Raw genomic sequence first — 20,203 nt, 5'->3', positions numbered from 1 at the left:
AGAAAAGAGACACAGACGGAGCTTCAGACGTGAGAAAATAGCAGCAGCCACTGTGATTACCGGGGTTGAATAGCAGATCCAGACACCTTAGCCCATCAATCATCATACCGAGCGTGTTCTATTCTGTGTTCATTAGCAGATGAGAGAGAGAGAGAGAGAGAGAGGGAGAGAAAGGGTGAGACGGACACATTGAGCCCGGGCCACAGATCGATGCAGGTTGCCGTGTGCCACTGTTTGCTGGGAGCTATTTTTTTGATCTAGTGCATTCCAACAGGGACCGACGGGGCCCGCATGGGCTCATTTTGTTCGGCTAATCACTGCCGCGGCCATGACGCCATTAGGCTTTGCCGCCGTATCGATCGCATCAGACGGCGGATGACACACTAAGAGACACACTCTGCTTTACATTCCATTTTACTTTCAGCTTTATCAGTCCGATGGACTGGTTGACAGAGCCGGTGGTGAACTGATCTCCAGTGAGGTCAGATTTCAGACACTGGACCATCATTCTTTCATGAGTCTGTTGTAGTGGGAAGTGGCATGTGTGAAGGAACAGATATTAGATCGGTTACATCTCTGTTCAATACCAACAACTTTTCCTGTGTGTTCAGGTTAAACTGAGGTGACTACACGTCAGTAATCTGATTATAGCAATTAATCAGCATTAGTGTTGAATGGTAGATTGGCTGTAATTGACTTACAAGTCAACAAAAGGGTACACATTTCTTCGCTTGTTGCCCTGCAACACATCACACCTTCATCCAAACTGATATATCTTATTTGAGACAAAGCCAAAACGAACAAAGAAGGATGAAGTTGCTGAAATATTGAGGTAATCAAAAGCAAAACTGTCGCCTGAGCTTCAGGAATGATGACAAGCACTAAATCTAAATGGCTTTGCTCGGTATGATTTGCATTTATTTGCATAATTCAGTGCCGTCGCAAAGACAATATCAGTATTTTGTGTGACTGTGAGCATAGCTATCAAATAATGACTCATTGTCTGTCTTTTAGTAACTGTTCTATGACCTGTTTTCATCTGGCTTTCCTGCCTGTCGTTGCCCAAACCATCCGCTAACACCGTATTAAAATGTCACAGCTTAATTTAGAGCCCGGGCAGAATCATTTGTTGCACCATCACAAAAGAGCACAATATCACATAGTGAGACATTAAAGCTGAGGAGTGTATGAAAGAATCAAACAGAGCTCTTCAAAGCTGGTGCTGTACAAGAGCGCTGCCCTCGTGCCTCTGGGCTCGGCGTAGGTCAGAGCTGTAGCTGAGGTGGCGAGAGCTGCGTCTGGTACCAGAGGCTGCGTGGCCCAGCAGCCAGAACTGGTCCTGCTGTGGTCCTCCTGGGGCCAGCTGGTGCGTTTGTTTGCCGCGCCCTACGGTCACGACTCAACACCAGACTGAGATCCGGAGCCTGGTAACGTGGGGAGAGACCAAGGCTGGCGTCTGGTGCCCCCGGCTACAACTGCCCCCCCCTCCCCTCACGGGACGGCTGATATTATTTGCCTAGGGGCAGCCAATCACACCACCGTGTACACCAACAGGCAACTCCGTCTTGGGATTTGACATAAAAGGATCCCAAGGCCTCATTTCATCGAGCTCATTTGCAGGCGGGGGTCCCCGAGCTTGTGTACCATCTTTCCTCCAGGATTGATTTTCAGTGTGTCATGATGTAAATTTATGTTTGGCTGCTAAATATGTAAAATGAAGTTATGATGAGGGGGAACTGTGAGTGAGCAGTCGCAGGTGACACTGGGAAAAAGAGAAAACAGACGAAGAAGCTATGACAGCAAGAGAATAAATGTGTTAATTATAAAAATTTTATGGTGAATCCCCAAAAGCCTGGAGATTCTTATCTGGAACGGAGCCAGGGCTTCATCCAGGATTCATTTCCCAATTTAATGAGGTGTAGCAGCTCAGCTCCTGCCGGTCAGCATGTGTGTGTGTGTGTGTGTATAGTATTATAGTATGTGTGTGTGCGCTATAATTATCCCTGTGAGCTGCAGTGATACAAGGCCAAACCCTCGCCTCCCTCTCTCAGCAGGATAATGGTGGGAGCTCAAGTGAGGCTCTTTAAAGGAACCAACCACCAGAGCTTGAAGCGCCACAGAGCAGAAAACCGAGGAAAAACATTCAGATTTCACCTCATTCCGATAGCCAAGCTGTTAATTCTCAAGCTTTTACATTACGTTTGTATTAGAAGTTTGTAAAAGCATCTTTTGAGTATGAGGAGTCCTACATTTTAAACTGCAGTTGAAACGCATCCTGTGTAATCTGAGGAGACGGCGGTGGAAATGTTGAAGTTGAAACGTTGGGGAGCTGCTCCAAAAGCCGTCAGACTGCTGATAAAAATCAAACGGCGAAAGAAACAAAACAGGCTCGCGAGGACACTTCCAGTCAGGACTTTTATAGCTGTTTCTCAACCAGATAAGACCGAGAGGATCGTAAATCAGGCTACAGTCTCAACATACAGCAGAGCATCATGATGACAACTGCCAGAGTACTTTAAGACATAGATAAGGTTTAGTGAGTTTTATATCCTTAACTATATGCTTACTGAATTCCAGAGGCAGCAGAAACCAGCTGTAAGCACTTAATACTGTCGGTTTCCAATTCTGCATCTGCACTACATTTTTCGCAGCAATTCATCCAGTTTAAAGAAATCAAAGGTAATGGGAAATGGCAATATCTCCAGTGAGAGAGAAACTTTATAGCCACTAACGCTACACTGGGTTGTCCAGGTTGTCGTCAATCTCACCTGTCAGAAGACGTCCGCGGGTTTTTCGAGGAGATATTTTAGTTTTTGCTTAAAACTAATGCCTGCTGAAGCCAAAACAACATCATGCCAGCAGCCTGAATGAATCAAGGTTCAATGAGCCTGAAAACTACATAAAACAATTAGATGAGAGACAATGAAATGCCTCATTAAGCTGAGGTGAGCAGTGACTTGGACTAAAAACTGTTACAGGCCACGAGGCCTCAAGGTTGAGTCGTGGTTATCAGTCTGGTGTCACGGTAAGAATTGACCCCGGTCTGAGTCTGGGAGGCATCGCTCTGAAAAGTGTGTCTGCCTTGGCCTTTCTCCCGTTTCCTCTCACAGACCAAAAACATTTGAGGTCAACTGATGATTCTAAAATGTTTGTAGGTGTGTGTGCTTGATTCTTCCTCTGTGTTTGCTCTGTGACGGTCTTGTGACCTCGCCAGGGTTTATAGTGGGCCTTCGCTCATGCTCAGCTCAGATCGAGGACAGCGAGATGTGCATTGGATAAGTGATGTAGAAGATGGATGGATGGATGGACAGTGACAGGAAATGTGCACCATGGTGAAAAACACAAGTTAAGAAAGATTACAGCAGATTATTGTCAATTTCAAACACTGACACAGGTCAAAGGCTGACTGAATGATGTAATGGACTTGCATGTGTATTTGTAGCATATCACTCAGTGCACAAAACCCTTGAGACCATCTAAATAAATTAAAATACCAACTTCGCGAGCTGCAATCCTTCAATACAAATGAATGTCAGTGAGGTGACAGACCATAATGTTAATTACTGGCTACGACTACATGAGACCACCTTCACGCCGTTCTTGCTTTTCATTTTGCCGGCGGAGAAAACACTTGGCTCTGTAAAAAGCTGCATTGAACTGTCTGGCCTCTCATTCAGTCAGCCTCTTCAATTACTCCATTGTCATTTTCCCATAGCCAGGCTACTTCAGCATCGCCAAAACTAATTGGTTTTGTGCGCACGTCAGAGGCCTAGCACATGCGGCAACACCCACGCATGCACATGCATAGGATGGGGCGCGTTCACACGGGCTGTCCGGAAGACGTGAGGGTCGAGGCATGTCTGAGCACACAGATGGAGCTGACAGGGCACGAGGACTGAGAATAGAGTCAGACCGCAGTGTAAATGAATAGCCGTCACCAGGGGGGGGAAAGGAAAAAAAAGAAAAGAATCCCAGCTCAATTCCCACTTCCAGCAACAGATATTTCTCCGTCACGTGCTATATGCCAACTCCGAGCTCAGATACTGCCATTGTCTTTGCCAAACTGAAGTGATGCAACACCGCAACCCTGACAGAATCGGTGCTGTTGCATCAGGCCTGTACAGTTTTAACACTTATGACGAAAGAACATGCCTTTTCAATCCAGGCAGCCTAATTAACTCCCATAATCGCGACTATTGATGGCTCATGCAATCAGGGGTTTGTGAGCCTCGGCATGGCCTTAATGGAGCAGTAGGGATCCCCTGCAGACGACTGAATAGGGGAGGAGCAGTATAATGATGAGAATGGCTTCGTACTCAGGAAGGTGGTGATGAGAAAACGGATACGGTTGGAAGAGTTTATTTTTCTGAGGCTGCCGGCTGCTCTCACTGCCTGGTATTCACGCCTCGGGCTGCATGCATTTCCCTTTTGCCATTAAACCTCTAAGGAGGGAAGCAAGGTTGCTTAAAAGGCTTCGCTGTGGGGGATAGTGAGAAAGTCCTTCACTGACTTATCAGAGTTTGACAGCCACAATCATAGAGGCTTAAATATTACTTTATTATTCATTATCATTTTTGCTAAACACTTCTCAGGGAGGTAGAATGAACCGGAAGGAAAGATTACATGTGCCACTTTCAACATACCTCCTTATCACTTCTATAAACTGAACAGATCATATAGCATATAGAATAAATTACAGCAGTGATGTATGAAGGTGGATGATCAGTGACTTTAACTAATACCTCTTCCAGGCCATTTTTTTTTTTTAAATAGCTGCATGATCACAATAGAAATTCCACAGGCTGGCTTCGGTGTGCGTCACCCATAATCTTCTCATTAGCTTTTATAATTGAGGGACCGTATGCAAATAATTGGTGTGGTTAACATATGAATCGGGGTCCTGTTGTTCACGGAGACCCTGCAGCTCAAAAACGTGCCAGAGTCTCTCATCTTCACCGTACACTGCCAGACTATAGAAGACCGTCACTCCTCTGCATCAACGTATATTTGTGGTTTGTATCTTCCTGTTTCAACTCTTGACTTTTGGATGAACAATGACGAAAAGAGCTCAAGCATGTTATAAAGACATAAAATCTACATTATTATTGTAGATTGGTTACAAACTTTCCCATATAATATGCACTCACTTAGATGCCATCAACAGCAATCTATTAAAGTGGCAGAAACAGCGCAGTGAGAAAAAAAACCCTGATGAGGTTACATTTTGGAAAATTGAGAAGGAAGTGAATGTTTTCATCTGCTGGACACATTTTCATCCACTGATGTGTACGTGTTTAATTTACTGACTTGAAGAAAAGTGCTGTGTTCAATATTTGAGTCTGTGAGGTGACCCGGCTCCAAAACTCTCCCCGCTATCAATATGAAACAACTCTTAATTCTAATTGGCATGTGCTACTAATGCAACATGTCCGGCAATTTGTTTAGTCCACCTCCTTTTCAGGGGGATCGCGCATTGACATTCACTAAGCTTGCTCTATATGCACGCCAGAAACACTCCGGGGTTCGCTCTCCGTCAACTCTGCCCAAATGCTAATCAGTGCCGGCACATCTAAGAGTGGGCTCCTCTTTAGCATGCAGATGGAAGCAGCATCACTGGACGGGACGGTGGCGTTAGAGAGGAAATCCCTGTCTGCTCAAGCTGAATGGAAGAGAAAGGCATTTTCAGTTCACCTTATAAATGCAGACCAGCTAAATATGCCATATGGCTGGTAAGCCCTGTCCTCACGTTACACCGGCTCTCCCTCCAAGAGGCTTCTCATTATTGGTGTTGCTGTATAGAGTCCCGCTTTCCCCCTTAGGATAATTGCCAGAGGCAGTGCAAGGTTATATTGGTGGAGGGTTCTTTTCACTGCTTCGCAATGCAGGAAAAATTATAAATCTGCGAGTCCAGGCGGCAAATGTAAGTCATCGAAGCGCGTTTGTACGCTTGAATGACGGGAGACTTGTACAGTCGCCCTTTAGTGGAAGTTAAATGAGAGGTGACAACTTAAAAAGCACGGATTAAAACGAGATCAGATTTCAAATCAGCACAACGCTGAATGAGCCCCTGTGGATCTTATCTCATAACTCATTCCTACACCGTCAATGTAATTACCTCTTTAATCAGGATCGTTCAACATCTCTAAACAATCTGTGTCTGTGTATATTTGTATATGCGTCGAAGCTCACTTCAACTCATTTGCATCTACCTCCTTGTTGATGTGTGTCCATACACTGGGTCAGTGCAGAGCGTCACGGCCGGAGCTGGAGTATGCTTTGGCCCTGCCACATGAGATTGTTATGGGTGCCGCCATTCATATGCTGAGCAGACGTTCATTGTTACGGGCAAATGCAGGAGAGTGGGAGGAATGCATGCCAGCCCGGCTCATTGAATAGCTAAAAGGACTCTTAAAAACCTCGGTATACAACATCACGAGACACACTTTAGCTACAGAAACATAACAGCTTTGAAAGAAGTAATCAACATAAAAAAACAATCTCCTGTGGGAAAACAACTAAACCCTTTGAAATGGCAGACAAAAGCAGAAATGCATATGGAGGGAATCGACACAAATGCTGGTATATTAGATATTTTATGCAATCCATGAACGTCCCGGCTATTTACTAGCTAAATATAGCAACTCTCAACACTTTTTTTTTTTTTTTTTGTCAGAATGGAGCCCCTCAAAATTGCACTCCGTGTCCATGGCAATCCGCCAGGGCCAACAAAAAGATGTCAACTCTCTCATCAAACGCAGACATATGGCAAAAAAAAAAAGAGAGGGGCAAAGAGGCCCGGGCTAATTTGTCATCTCAAGAGAAACCTTGGAGAGAAACTGTACGCTTGACATCTGCTTGGCCATAAAAAAAACCCTCAACCTCCTCTGAGCTCAACAAAAGAGGTATGATTAGAAACTCAGTTTGCCACCTTGTCCACACCGGATGGCTTACTCCAAACGTGAAGGGTCTCTCAAGACGGTGCCAATATGTGGAGTCGACATGAAGCTTAGGGCTGCCACAAAGATTCTCTGTGAGCGAGACGGTGCTGGAAAAACTCACCAAAACCCAGAGGCTGGTATGTGTTTGCAGCAAATGAATTCCAGAGGGCCATGTAAGCCAGGCTGACACAAAAGAAAACAGTCTACGTGCAATTTCTATGAGTCATCAACTGATGCAACCAGGCCGTTCTGGAAAAGCACTACTGTATAATCAACACTCCTGGTGGAATTTGAATTGTGCTGATGCAGTTTGTAGGCAGGCAGGGAGCAACTGGTCATTTAGAGCTGTCTGGGCTTTGTGTGGTAGCATTCAGCCGCGCAAATTCTGCCGACAACATCGGATAACAAAGCGTGAACGCCAACTGTGAGCTGGAACAATCTGTTACCACCGCGTGTTACCAGAACATGTAATTTAAAAGTGAGAAAGGAGCAGGTGAGTAGGAAGGAGCAGAGCCTGGTCCTCCTGAACACTGTGGGTATGCTGGTGTGATAATCAGACCACACTTCAAACACAACTATATCTAGGATTCAGAGATACTAGAGACTAACTACCCTGAACTTATTATCACTTCCTTTCTATTCTAGGGTCCTTGTAAGTATACTGAAAAGAGTTATTAGTCCTCTCTGGTTGGGTTAGGGTTAGAGTGAACCCTAACCCAACCACTGAAAGACAGACAACCACACACACTCACATTCACACTACTAGGCAATTTTAGGATCACTAATTAAACTAATATGCAAAGTTTTGTGATGGAGAGAGGACATAGGAATAGATGGAGAACCCCCCCCCCATGCATGCACAAACAAAACATGCAACACCTTCCTACTAAATCGAATGTCTGTAAAAAGTCTGTAAAAAGCCATGAGTGAAGATTTTAAAACACTGTGCATTAAAACATACAGGATACAACGGATCTCCATTCTATAATTGCTCGTCCATTTTTGGGGCGGGTCACAAGTAGAAGTGACTTCATTAAAGTCATTGGATCACTTCTGACAGACGACTCACACGAGTTGAACGACCAGAATCTATATGAGCTTTGATGACAATAGTTCTGGGTTTACTCAAGCCTAGAGATTAAAAACAACAACAATAAAAAGTAGATCTGCTGGAAGCTGTTTATGAAAACCAGATCAGCACAAAAACGGTGCGAGCACAGATTAAACCTTGCAACAGTTTGTTGCCGCTGCATGTAACCGAAACGTGTCATTTCAAAGTAATGAACCTGCGCTGTGAGAACATTAAGCTGTGAGAAAATCCGCTGCAGGTGGACAGAGGCAACAAGTTCTAGTGTTATTGAGTGCCACCTCTACATTCACAGACCACCACAATGGGCCTCTCCTGCGGTTCCCCACCTCCTCCTCCTCCTCCGCCTCCTCCTCCTACTCCTCCTCTTTTGCCAGCCCCTTCAACTCCAACCCACCTGTGTCTGTGAAAGGTCAGCACAGAGGAGGGTCTCCACCCCCTCCCTGAACCCACGGCTCCCACTTCACAATCATCCCCAACACTGGACTCCAGTGCCAGGAAACTCAATCAAAGAAGGGCTTCAGAGGGCTCCAGACCCCTCAAAACCCTCCATTGTCTCTCCAAGGCTTCCCCACACTGCGGCCGCTCTATATGTAACACTGTAAGAGGAGTTGCTCATTACTGCCCGTCCCTGGTTTCACTTTTGTGTCTTTTGTGTGGCTGACAGAAGAATCCAGTTGCCAAGCTGGGCCAATAAAAGAGAGTGCAGTTATGAGAGAGAGAGAGAGAGAGAGAGAGAGAGAGACAGAGAGAGAGAGAGAGAGAGAGAGAGAGGAATTAAAGAAATTGAAAAAAAGAATTAATTTGCATTAGTGGATGATTAAAAAAAACACACATGTGCAGATGTGCTGCACGTTCTCTTTGGGTAGTTTGACGCAATAGAGAAATGGCACTCATGTAACCTCTAACGAAAAAACAAACAAAAAACAAGACAATACTTTTGATGACAACTGCTCAAAATTAGCCATTCAGCCCACGGGTTCGAGTATTGACTGATAGACACACCACACCACAATGTGTGCGAATGTCAGAGCAATCCATTATCACATAAAGGAGGCACTATGTAACAGCACCCCACCCCCCCACCCCGCTCTCGCTGCCCCTCCTCGGCTCTATTCAGATACGGCAGGTGAATACAAATCATTTCCCCTTCACTGCTCGCCAAAAGGACTCACCATCCAATTTCAGATGTAGAGGACACAAACAATGGTCCTTTCAAAGTGTGAGAAAATCAAATCATGGTGTTTTTTTTTTTTGTTTTTTTATTGAAAGACACAATCAGGAGTTAACCAGTCTAACATAGTGAACCATTCCGGGAGAGATGGGAAGTAGGTTCCTTTTTTTTCTTGAACCTTTCAGTTAAATAGTTTCGGATCAATAATTGACCGCAAAGTGGTTACCATTTGTAACAACTTATAAATAAGCCATTTCAGCATCCGGGTGTGTAGCACATTCTTTGTTTGCATGTTGTGTTTTCAGCACTTTTTATAGTTGCCAAACTGCATACAAGAGCCTTTTAACTGCTGTGAGTTTTCACAACAAAGTTTCCTTTAAACACCCCTTAATGGATGTTTCATTTTAAAGGTTGCCGTTTGTTTAAATTCAGACAAACCTTTTCAACAATGACATTAAGTTTTTTTTACATATATATATATGGAGGTATGTATGTATGTCTACACACACAAAATGAATGAAAGCTCACATACACAATTTAATTTATTTACCGTACACTATTCAACACCACAGCAGGCACCATTCTGCAGCTTAATGACACAATAATGTGTTCGCCTTTTGCTCAGAACCCAAAAACCTACATTAAGCCAACTGTGAATGAGCTTTGATTCCACTGGCTTGAGCGGTCAGGTTTTCATATGCTAAATTCAACAAACATCTCAGAGAGAAAGCAAACAGTTCATCAGAGGGGTCGATTATATTTCAATGACAGAGTGTTTCTGTGAATTTTGATCTAAAATTCACCGTCCAAGACTTTAGATCGAATTAGATCTAATTAAGTTCAGAGGCGGGAAAACTTGTGATATTTCACCAAAAATGAAGTACCAAGGAGTGAGATAACATTTCCCTTAAGTGAGTGAAAGCGTTTTTTTTTTTGTCAGCAAGTAATTGGGTGACCCAATTTTTTTTAAGCGTTGGAAAAAAATAGTTTTGAAGATAAAAGAATACAACTAAAAGCCCCTGGTGGTAAGTGACTAATGGTGACTGTTGGCTCCTTGCTGAGGCTTAACATGAACTTCTGTCTCATGGCTCTAGATGACTGGAATATTAGTCAATGAGTATTAAATATAATAATGAAGGATTGAACCGTCCCTTTTATGTTCTGCAGAGCTCACTTTGGAAGTTTACTTGACAATGACACATAGAAAGACACCAGAGACTCAAAACTAGAAAAAAAAAAGAAAGAAGAAAAAGAAAAAAGAAGTGTTCTTAGTGTTATAGCTAAGAGAATTTCCCCTATTACATCCATCATTTGGAGAGTTTGAGTGTGTTTCAAGTGGGTTTGGTGTTTTGCCCAGAGGGCGTCGGAGCTCAGACAAACAGAGCTCCAGCCTCAAAGATCGTCTGGCCTCATCAGAAATAATGGCTCCGGCAAAAAAAAAACTGCTCTCATTTGTCAAACGGTGATTCCGGAGGAAACATTGCACCCATTTAACACGAACAGTCCGCCCTGCTTCCGCTAACAACCCCTGTCCTGTGTCTGCCTTTGACGGGATGAGACTGGTGGCTAATGCAGGAGAAGTATCTGCTGAGTGTTGGATAATAGCTGGGTGGGGGAGGCTTGAATGATTTTTTTTTTTTTTTCTCTCCGTGTGTTCAGTGCAGGTACAGGAAAAGGCTGTGACTGAGAGGTTGCGCCGCAGTGCTGGACGCCATGCGTGCGACTTGCTTCCGCAGAAAGGAAACCAGAGGTGTTTTAGCTTGTTTATGCCGCTGGGCATGAACATGACAGAAGGCTGAATTACCGCTTTCACAGATAAAGCAGATAGGAGGTCTGCCGCAACTACACCACCTGCCTCTGTCTACATACAAGAGTAATTGAATACATATTGTACTGTCCTGTGCAGAGCAGAAACGTACATTGTACATGTACATTTTTTTTCATTGAGTAGGGCTTAATATACTGAGATAAAATCTGGTTGTGTTATTCCCCCCCAAAAAATACTCCTTCATGGCTTCTCTAATATTGCAAATTTGACTGGCCAGTGAACAAATGGCTTCCATTGACTGTGCTTTCATGCTCAGCAAATTCAAAATGATAGTTTTTGAAAGAACGATGTTATTCTGTGTAATTAATTCATAAAACTGTGTGATTGACTAATTTAAAATAAAAAAAATCTAATCACTTGACAGCAACAATTATTTCACGCCTGTTGCAACAGTGAGAAGCACAAAAATCAGAGAAAAGTTACAGAGACGGGGCTGGTGGGAAATGCAAATGGTGGTGCAATAGAAAAAAAAAACCTAACATAAAAAATCTCAACGCACAAACACAATATCATTTACTTCTTTGTTTGCATTGATTGCCAATCCCATTGTTATTGCTATACTAAAAAGCATCATCATATAATGATATATATATATGTATATATACACACACAAACACATACATATATGTGGTGTTGTTTCTTGATAAGAAACCAAATTGGCCTTCATTCATGTATTGCACATGTCCCAGGTTGTATCGTCGGTTAGCACTCTTCTATGTAGCATTAGCATATTCTACCTGTGTTTGTGGGGCTGTTCTTCTGGGGACTCAGGTTTGACTATTACCGTAATGTCTCGAAATATCCTGCAGAAGTGGCCTGTGATGCTGTGCGACCGGTCCAGGGTGTACCCTACCTTGGCCCACAGTAGCCCTGAATGGCCCTAGCGGACTACGACCCCGAGTCCCCCCCGAGGGTAAAGCCAGTTAAAACATGCCCAAGAGGAAGGATTGGTGTCCATCTCTTAAATTGTACTTCATTCCTGTGATGCCTGAATTACAACTATATGGAAACATAGGGAAACACTGTGGTAAGTCTTGAAAGGTAATTCTAAGTATGCAAAAATATTCAAAGCTTCACAGTCGGGTTAACCATTAAGAAAATAAGCTTTCATTCGAGATGAGCCATCAATGCTTGTTTTTGAGGTGTTATTACATTTTATTTGGCTCTAGATCAAATGAATTACTCCTGATGAGAGTACTGTTTGATAAAAATTAAAGAAATATAATTTTGTAATGCTAATTTCCGGTTACATCTTCGTGTGAAACCCTCTCCTGTATCAGTGTTACTAATAATAACATGGCTTCAATCCATTACAGCATCTTCATCATACAATTGCTTCTTTGTTTTTAGCATGAGTCTGTAACACTTGTTGAAGTACTACCACAGATGAAAAATGGCCTCTTGGCTCTGTGTTTACAGCAATGTTGATTAAACTTCAATGACAAAATCACCAAAAAAACAAAACAAATAAACATTTGTTGATGGAGACTTGATGTAATTTACCAGGCAGTTGAAAACCACAAATCAAAGTCTGTGCAATGCTTTCCATTTCACTGTGCTGTCACATTTCCTACCGACTCATTCCTGCACTCTCGTTCTCAGCCGGTGCAGAGAGAGATTTCTCATTAGAATTGGCTGAGATGCAGGTGAGCGAAGGGTTACATCTAAATTCCGACATTTGTATTCCACCACAACACCCAGGGAGCAGGCTGTTTATAGTGATGAGCAGATAGACTTGGCCTTGAACCAGGACCCACGCCTAACAGCCCCATAAATCATTTGGTTTCTTAGAGGCCATTCCAGACAGATAGATCCCACCACCAGTATTGAGCACCGTGTGGACAATCTTCTGTATCCTGAAGCCACATCAATACTCGGAGCCAAATAGACCTTTGCACATAATCCACCATATGAAAAGGGGTTCAAATAGAAAAAAAAAAAAAAAGATGGACATAAAGAACATGAACTACTGGAACCAACAAAATCTGGTCAAGCCTTTTTTTTCTACAGATCTTTTCTGTCTTATTATAGATGCAAAATATACTAAAATCAAGTGGGCACGTTCATATTTTTTGTCACAAAATTCTATAAATATCTCACCACATCATCGATTGCTGCCAATGTACACAATAGCTGGAGCTATAGGTGATGTTTCCAACATTTTGGGGCAATCATGCCTTGTGCAATAGGTGATGTAGATGTTTATGTGGTTTATTTGTTTTCTCCAAACCTTTACAATCTAAGACTTCAAACCCATTTTTCACCTATACACCTGGGACTGCATTTCAATGTCATTGTATATTCTTTATACAATTACAATAAAGATATTCCATGTTAGGTTCTATGCTGTGGTTCCCTCAGGTGGAAGATGTGACTGGAATATCGAGAAGGCAAGCCGCGTTAAACCAAGTCGTAGTTCAGTGAGGGAAGAGAAAGCTGTTTGCCTTTTTTTATCAAGTCAATCTCTTTCCTGTTAAACATAAAGGAGGAAGACAACTGAATCTCTTGTTGTGTCCAAAATTACTTCCTCCCCATTTTACAAGGCCGGACCAAATAATTGCTCCAGAGAATGGGCAATGAAGGCAGAACGAAGCCTGGAGGAAGGTTGCACCGGTGAGAGGAGGATGGAGGTAAAGGGATATAAAGATGGAGATGCTGTTCCAGATATAGAATGGACTCTCGCGGCTGTCTGCTGAACTGTTTGTGAGTCAGTTCTGCACAAAGTCAACTTTCTCCACAGACAGGGTCGATGGGAAGGTGCACTGGAGCCCCTACGGAGGGGCCTCATCAGCCTCCCTCTGTCTCATCGCTGTCTTCGTATCCATCTATTCATCTGTTTGTTTATCCACGCCCTTCGAGCCGACACTGGCTGTGTCTCTCTGCGTCTGTCTCTGCTCTTGCCGCCTCGGTCTCACATTCAGCAGACGTAACGTGTGCAGACAACAGTGTTGACACTGAGAATCATGGGAGAATTGTCAGGCTCATATCAAAGAAACACCTAGGAAAATATCTGGATTTGTTCATCTGAAACGGCGTGTGCTGGGAGCAGCCCAGGAGCACTGTGTGAGCATGTGAATCCCAATGCTCATCTGATCTCAGAGCAAGATCACTGCTTTCTAAACACATGCAGAAAGCTGCAGCATGGTGAGCAACCAAACTGGCATTCACTGTCATTCTTACAAAAAAAAAAGATTTACAGTGTGTGAATGGTTCAGCCTACACAATGCGGGAATGTGATTTTCCAGTGAAGAGAAATAAATCAATCCCTATGATGTTAAGAGTGCATCCATATCCTATAAAGTGAGTAGATCATATAACACAGAGGCACATTTTCATTTCATTTCAGAATGCAGTTTAACAAACTGGCAAAAATGCTGTTTAAGTTACATGTATTATAGTAGTTTTCGTATTTTTGCACTTTGTTCGACGGTCATTGAGTACAGACATGGTTATAATTACTTAAAACTAGTGTGTGATTAGAGTAACATTTGATTCCTGTCTCACTCACACATGACTTACATAAGTTCAAGTTACAAGTTAGACAGAACTCAAATGTCACTGCACACTGACTGATCTGTTGGAGATGATCGGTTCCATATTTCCAACTGGAAACACTTTCATGAGATTGAATAAAATGTTGGGCACTTGTACATAACTTGGCATGGCTTTGCTCACTGGGAAAAAAATAAAATAATTCAATGACGACAACAAGAACAAAACATCTGAGCTGGGCTGACAACATGCAGACAGCTCTTAATAAGGAAGGCTAATGTTTATTGAGGGCTGTGAGCACGTCACGGGTACAGTGGGAAAACAAAGCTGATGCTAAAGCTAACAAGGTGCTCGGCACAGAGAGAGCAGCACCACAGCTGTTTACTGTACGTGCAACAAGATCAATGAACCCTCGGTAACTGGGACTGCATCACCGATTTCATGATGGTAATCAGCGTCTAATGTGTTACTGCCAAAAGTAGTGGCAATACAGTAATGGGTTACATAATAACATACACAGCGTTGGAGCAATGTAGGACTGCCAATGACAAAGACGCAAATGTCACAAAACAAAGGTTCAAATTCAAACGTTGGCAATGTCATGGATGCAGATATTTAGAATGGGGATGTTTACCAGACATGGCAACAAGCAGACGTCTGTGTGAAAGGAAATGTCTCGGAGACAAAGCCTGATAGTGAATGGCAGAGATTCACAATGTTTTAGGAAGTGATGTTGTAGATGTTGTGAAGTGAGAGAAAAAAAAAACAAAGTCAGACATGAAGAAAGGTTTCCAAGTTACCAGATAAAGCAGAGTCCCCTTTCGCAGCAGCTAGTCTTCTGCTTCTTCTTCTGCAAGTTTTTGTCAATCTGGAAAAAGAATTGAACGTTGATTTACTGTAAAACACTTCACATTTATATGGTTTCGTTCTGGGGAAACAAAGCAGACCTGAAAACATCAAAAAGAAGAACAAATCTAATCTCAGACGAGCGGATTGTGTTCAGATGAGCACATTCTGCAATGTCCATTTCTTTGACCTTGAGACACGAGTCGGCTGTTCTGGCATGTCTGCACAGCAGCCATATGCACTTGTTGCCGATTTGCTGTCGCTCTGATCTTTTTATGAAGTGAAACACATGACCGGTTATAGCAAGGTCAAGTGTCTCATTTGAAAAATCGAAAATACGGCAATAAAACATCTTGGCTGCGGTGATGAGGGGCGATCCACGGCACTCAGCAAAATTCATACTGGAAAAAAATCTACAGCAAGTAATCTGTTCAAATGTAATCTATTCAATATGGGTTCAAGCCCAACCTAATACAGTCACAACAGCAATCTCAGCTCGTGACCAAATCCAGATTGTTGCAGTAAAGTCGAAAAGGGAAAAATACAGCAGTTTACAAATACTTTCTGACTCCACCGTCAAAGATAACGATGATATAACCGAGTCTCAAATGTTTAAAGGCAGAGTTGTAAGCCATTTCTTCAGGAGCTCTGGGAGATCCTCCATCGTTTTCCCACCCACCCTGACTTGGCATCAATACACCGACAATAATACCACGCTCCGTGACGGCCACGTGAGGGACAGCAGTGAAAGACGGAGGTAAACAGAAAGCTCTGCCGCCTTCTATTGAAGCACCGGGGTTGTGAATGCTGCTGCTCACAATGGACACTTCACGCCTCACTGTGTTTCAAACTGCAAATTCAGTGGCGCACCTCCTCCGTGTGGCCCTGTATGACTCGGCCAATGGAAACTGTGGACTCAGCCTCTTTAGGCCACGGCGCACATTCACAACAACCACCGGCTGCCACGGCGCGATGACAGGGGGAGCGACGGAAAGAATGAGGGACAAACAGACGGACAGCGAGGCAGAGGTGAAGTGAAAGATTGAAACCGGCATCTAAATGGATAAACGGAAGGAGGGCGAGAAGGAGGCCCCACTGACTGTTAGAATAAAACAACCGCAGCTCCGGGAACAGAGGCGGATGAGCTCTAAGCCGTCAGAGTCTCTTAACTCTGCACTGGGCTGTGCCTGCAGCCTCCCCGCCTGGCGCGGCGTGCCGCGAAGGCCGGAGTGGGATCTTTCCTTCACACTCGGCTGGTCGGTGGACACATCACACCGTGTCACCTCCACTCACAGAGCATTAGATCAGCTCCCTGCTGAATCACAGACACCCTCTCAGAAAGCCAGAATGAGGCTATGAGCCAAAGGTTACCAGGGGTCACTTTGAAATCCCTGTGTGAGACGGGAGTCAATTCTCTGGGCTCTAATGCTTCGTGACACCTTCTTCTTAAGGGGGCTACTTTACCTCTTAATACTACAACTCCCAATAGGGAACTTTTTCTACCCCTATGCGATCCTTTATGACACAATATGTGTCAATATCAGTGAGACACTCAGCCCAATTTACGCTCCAAGTGCTATTTTGCGACTTCTAAGTATCAACGCCCACCATCACAGCAGTGGGCGAGGATGAGAGGGTGTGTTACCGTGGCAACCATATGCATCAGGCAGTTGGACACTGGGAGCGGTGTTTTGTTTCTGTTCGTCACCGGAGCTCGCTGCCAAAATGGATGCCGACACAAAAACACACTTTACCGGTTAACAAATGGCAATCAAGCAAGTGCTGACCTTTGCCTTTTGCACAAAAGAGCAGGCATCAGGAAAGAGATCGAAGGAGACCGAAAGAAGAGAGGGAGGTGGAAAGCCTGAGTACTCCGGTTGGATCTCGTGAGCTGAGATAGAGTGTCAGAGAGCTGTTATTAATAAACTCACACGCTGGCAGTATCATAGATGAAGACATTCGGGCCAGGGATGCTTGCCAGGCATGGCAACAGACCCACATCTGTGTGCTTTCACATCCTACGGGAGGGGAAATGTCTTTGAGAGGAACAAGAGCGTTTGATTGTGCGAGGCCGGAAGTTCTCTGTGTTTTGGAAAGTGATCACTTGGGGAAATATGATGTTACAAGGAAGAAAAAAAAAAAAGAAAAAGAAAAGACAAATGGACTGAAAATCGCTCAGGAATGTTTCCAACTTACCAGAGAAACCCAGATCCTCTCTCTCGCTTCTACTGTGGTGGCGCGCCAATGGCTGTTTCCTCCAATCTGGTGAAACAAAAATGGAAAAGAATAACAACTATTAGTATAAATCGTTAAGATTTCTCAGCTCCCTCATGTCGAAGCGAACATAACTTTAAACCAACCACAGAAGGAAAATCCAGCCTCTCCTAATAAGGTTTCTGGGGAGACATTTTGCACAGCTCTGCACATTTTCTGACATTCAGTACATCAGTTTGGCTCACTGCTCTATGTTTGGTTTTATTACAGCCTTCCCAAAAAAAACCCTCCTCATATTGGAAGTCTCCTCGCCTTGTCACAATCACACCAGGATGTTCAACAAAATGACTGCCTTGTATCAAAGACTGCTTTTTTTTAACATGTATAATCATCTGTGAGAGTGTTGACTCTTTGGAAATGCACTTAAAACACTCCCAGCTGTGACAAGTTTTGAAGGTGGAGGGTAAGCAAACACCCAAGCTGTGTAAACCAGAGTGTGAACATTTTCAGAGGTGTGTAATCCAAGCGGAAAGACAGAAAGGCCTGTGGCTGAGAGCTGGAGGAGAGACGCATCTCCCCTCGTCTCTCCTCTTGTCTTGTCTCATCTCCCTCCTAACTTTTGTACCTTCATCCTCTACATTTCTTCTGTTCCTTCTTCTGCATCGACCTTCATCACAGTGTCGCTCGTCCCCGGTCCTCTGCTCCCAACCTCTCAAGTCTCTTCTTTCTAACGCGCCATAACCAATCCCTTTTTCTTCCTCCATGTCTTCTCTTTCATGTCCTCGCCCACCTTCTCCTGTGTCGAAATACTCTCACCCTGAAGGCCGAGACTTCATATGGAGCCACATAACGCACAGGAAAATGATGGTGCACTTCAAACGCTGACATGAAGACGCTTTGACACATTTAAATTAAAACCCATTTTATAAAGTCATAATTCCTCAATAACCCCGGCTCTTCTTCATGAAAACTGTCTGCCGTCATTTCACATATTTGAAAACCAGGATGACTTCCCCTCACATCCCCTTCTCTCTTTACACTCAACCTGCCTAATTCTTTCATTACCTTGTCCTTTTTTATGTCACATCTCCTCATCTCCCCTTTTTCCCCACAACTCTTATCCCGGTGCACCAGCCTTTCAAGGTCAAGACTCCCAGAGAAGAGACAGACATTGTGCTGGAGGATTTGACGTGAAAGTGCATTTGATCACACGTCCATTTGAAATAAAACAAGTACAATAAGTACAGCTCACCCCCCATCTGAAACAAGTATTTTTTTTCTCCGAGAGTGAACCTTCTGATCGATTATCCTTCAGGAACATGCATCTGATTCAGTTCTTATACAGCATGGGGTCTGCAAAATTTGACACCAGCCTCACATGGATGTCGATGAGTTGCACATCAGTTCATCCAAGTCTGGTCTGAGAGTCATTTGAAGCCTGAACTATAATACTGCTACATTGCGTAATGTTACTTGGCAAAGGGACATAAAAAGTTAGAATAGATCACATTCAAAACAATCATAAACAAATGGCATTTATTTATTTTTTTTAGGCTTAACCTCTGTTTTTGAACTTTGTGAGAGAAAAAATGGAGTCGTAAGTTCCCTCCATTCACATCTTTTCCAATACTGACATGCTTTCATCTTCAACTATATCCATTCCTCACCCTTTATCTCTGCCTCGGTTCATTTCATGGCTTTAACCTGAAGTCGATAGAAATATTGTTGCACATGACACGACGTGTCATGATTTATGTTCCAAGAAGCATGAACTTCACGTGGGGTCACAGGTCAGAAAACTTCTGTCGTTTTCAATGCCGCCCCTTCTGTTTCACCCCCCCTTTCACAAATAACCTTTACACATGGTATTTATTTCCTCTTCTATCTCCGGTCTGCCCTGTCATCCTCCGTTTTATGCCTTATCCTCTACTCTCTGCCCCCCCCCTTAAACAGTGTCACAGTGAGTGCGGACACACCTAAAGGGATCGATGGGCAAAATGATTGAAGAAGCCAATCCAATTTACTTCTGGTGAAGGCTTATCGACTCCAGTCTGCTGCTCTAAATAAGAGTCTGGATGCCCCATTGAGAGAAGCACCGCTTCCACTCGGTTAAACACGAACACTGCTTTCCACGCCACCTTGCAGTTACAATTGTCAGCTATACGTATACATTAACTCTTGTTTCACACTAATAACAATAGTGGTTTCTTCAGTTGTTTTTACCTTTCAAACCAAATATCTTGCTGCTGCCGTGTTCTCTACGGTTGTTTGAAAATATGAGGTTATTTCTCCTTCTACTCGCTGAAATCCTACATTATTTACGTCTGGCTTTTGTAATGCTCACAGACTTCAAAAGCCTTGCTGCCGACTGAGGTCAAAACACGGCTTCACACGGAATATTACAACAGAAAAATCAGATCTTTCCACACCCGTGAATGTAAAAGTGTTTCTGACACAGATTTAAGAAAAACACTGGCATACGTTACACTCTTTTACAGCAGCGGTTCCCAACGTGGAGTCTGGGTCTCTCTTGGGAACCTCTGGAAATCACAGTCGGTGCCCGAAGACTTTGAATGTTCAGACTTCTGAGTTAAATCAAAGTTGCACTAGTCCAAAATAGTTTT

This window comes from Blennius ocellaris, assembly GCF_963422515.1.
Source record: "Blennius ocellaris genome assembly, chromosome: 11".
NCBI lineage: Eukaryota > Metazoa > Chordata > Actinopteri > Blenniiformes > Blenniidae > Blennius > Blennius ocellaris.
Note: the sequence above shows the minus strand (reverse complement) of the source record.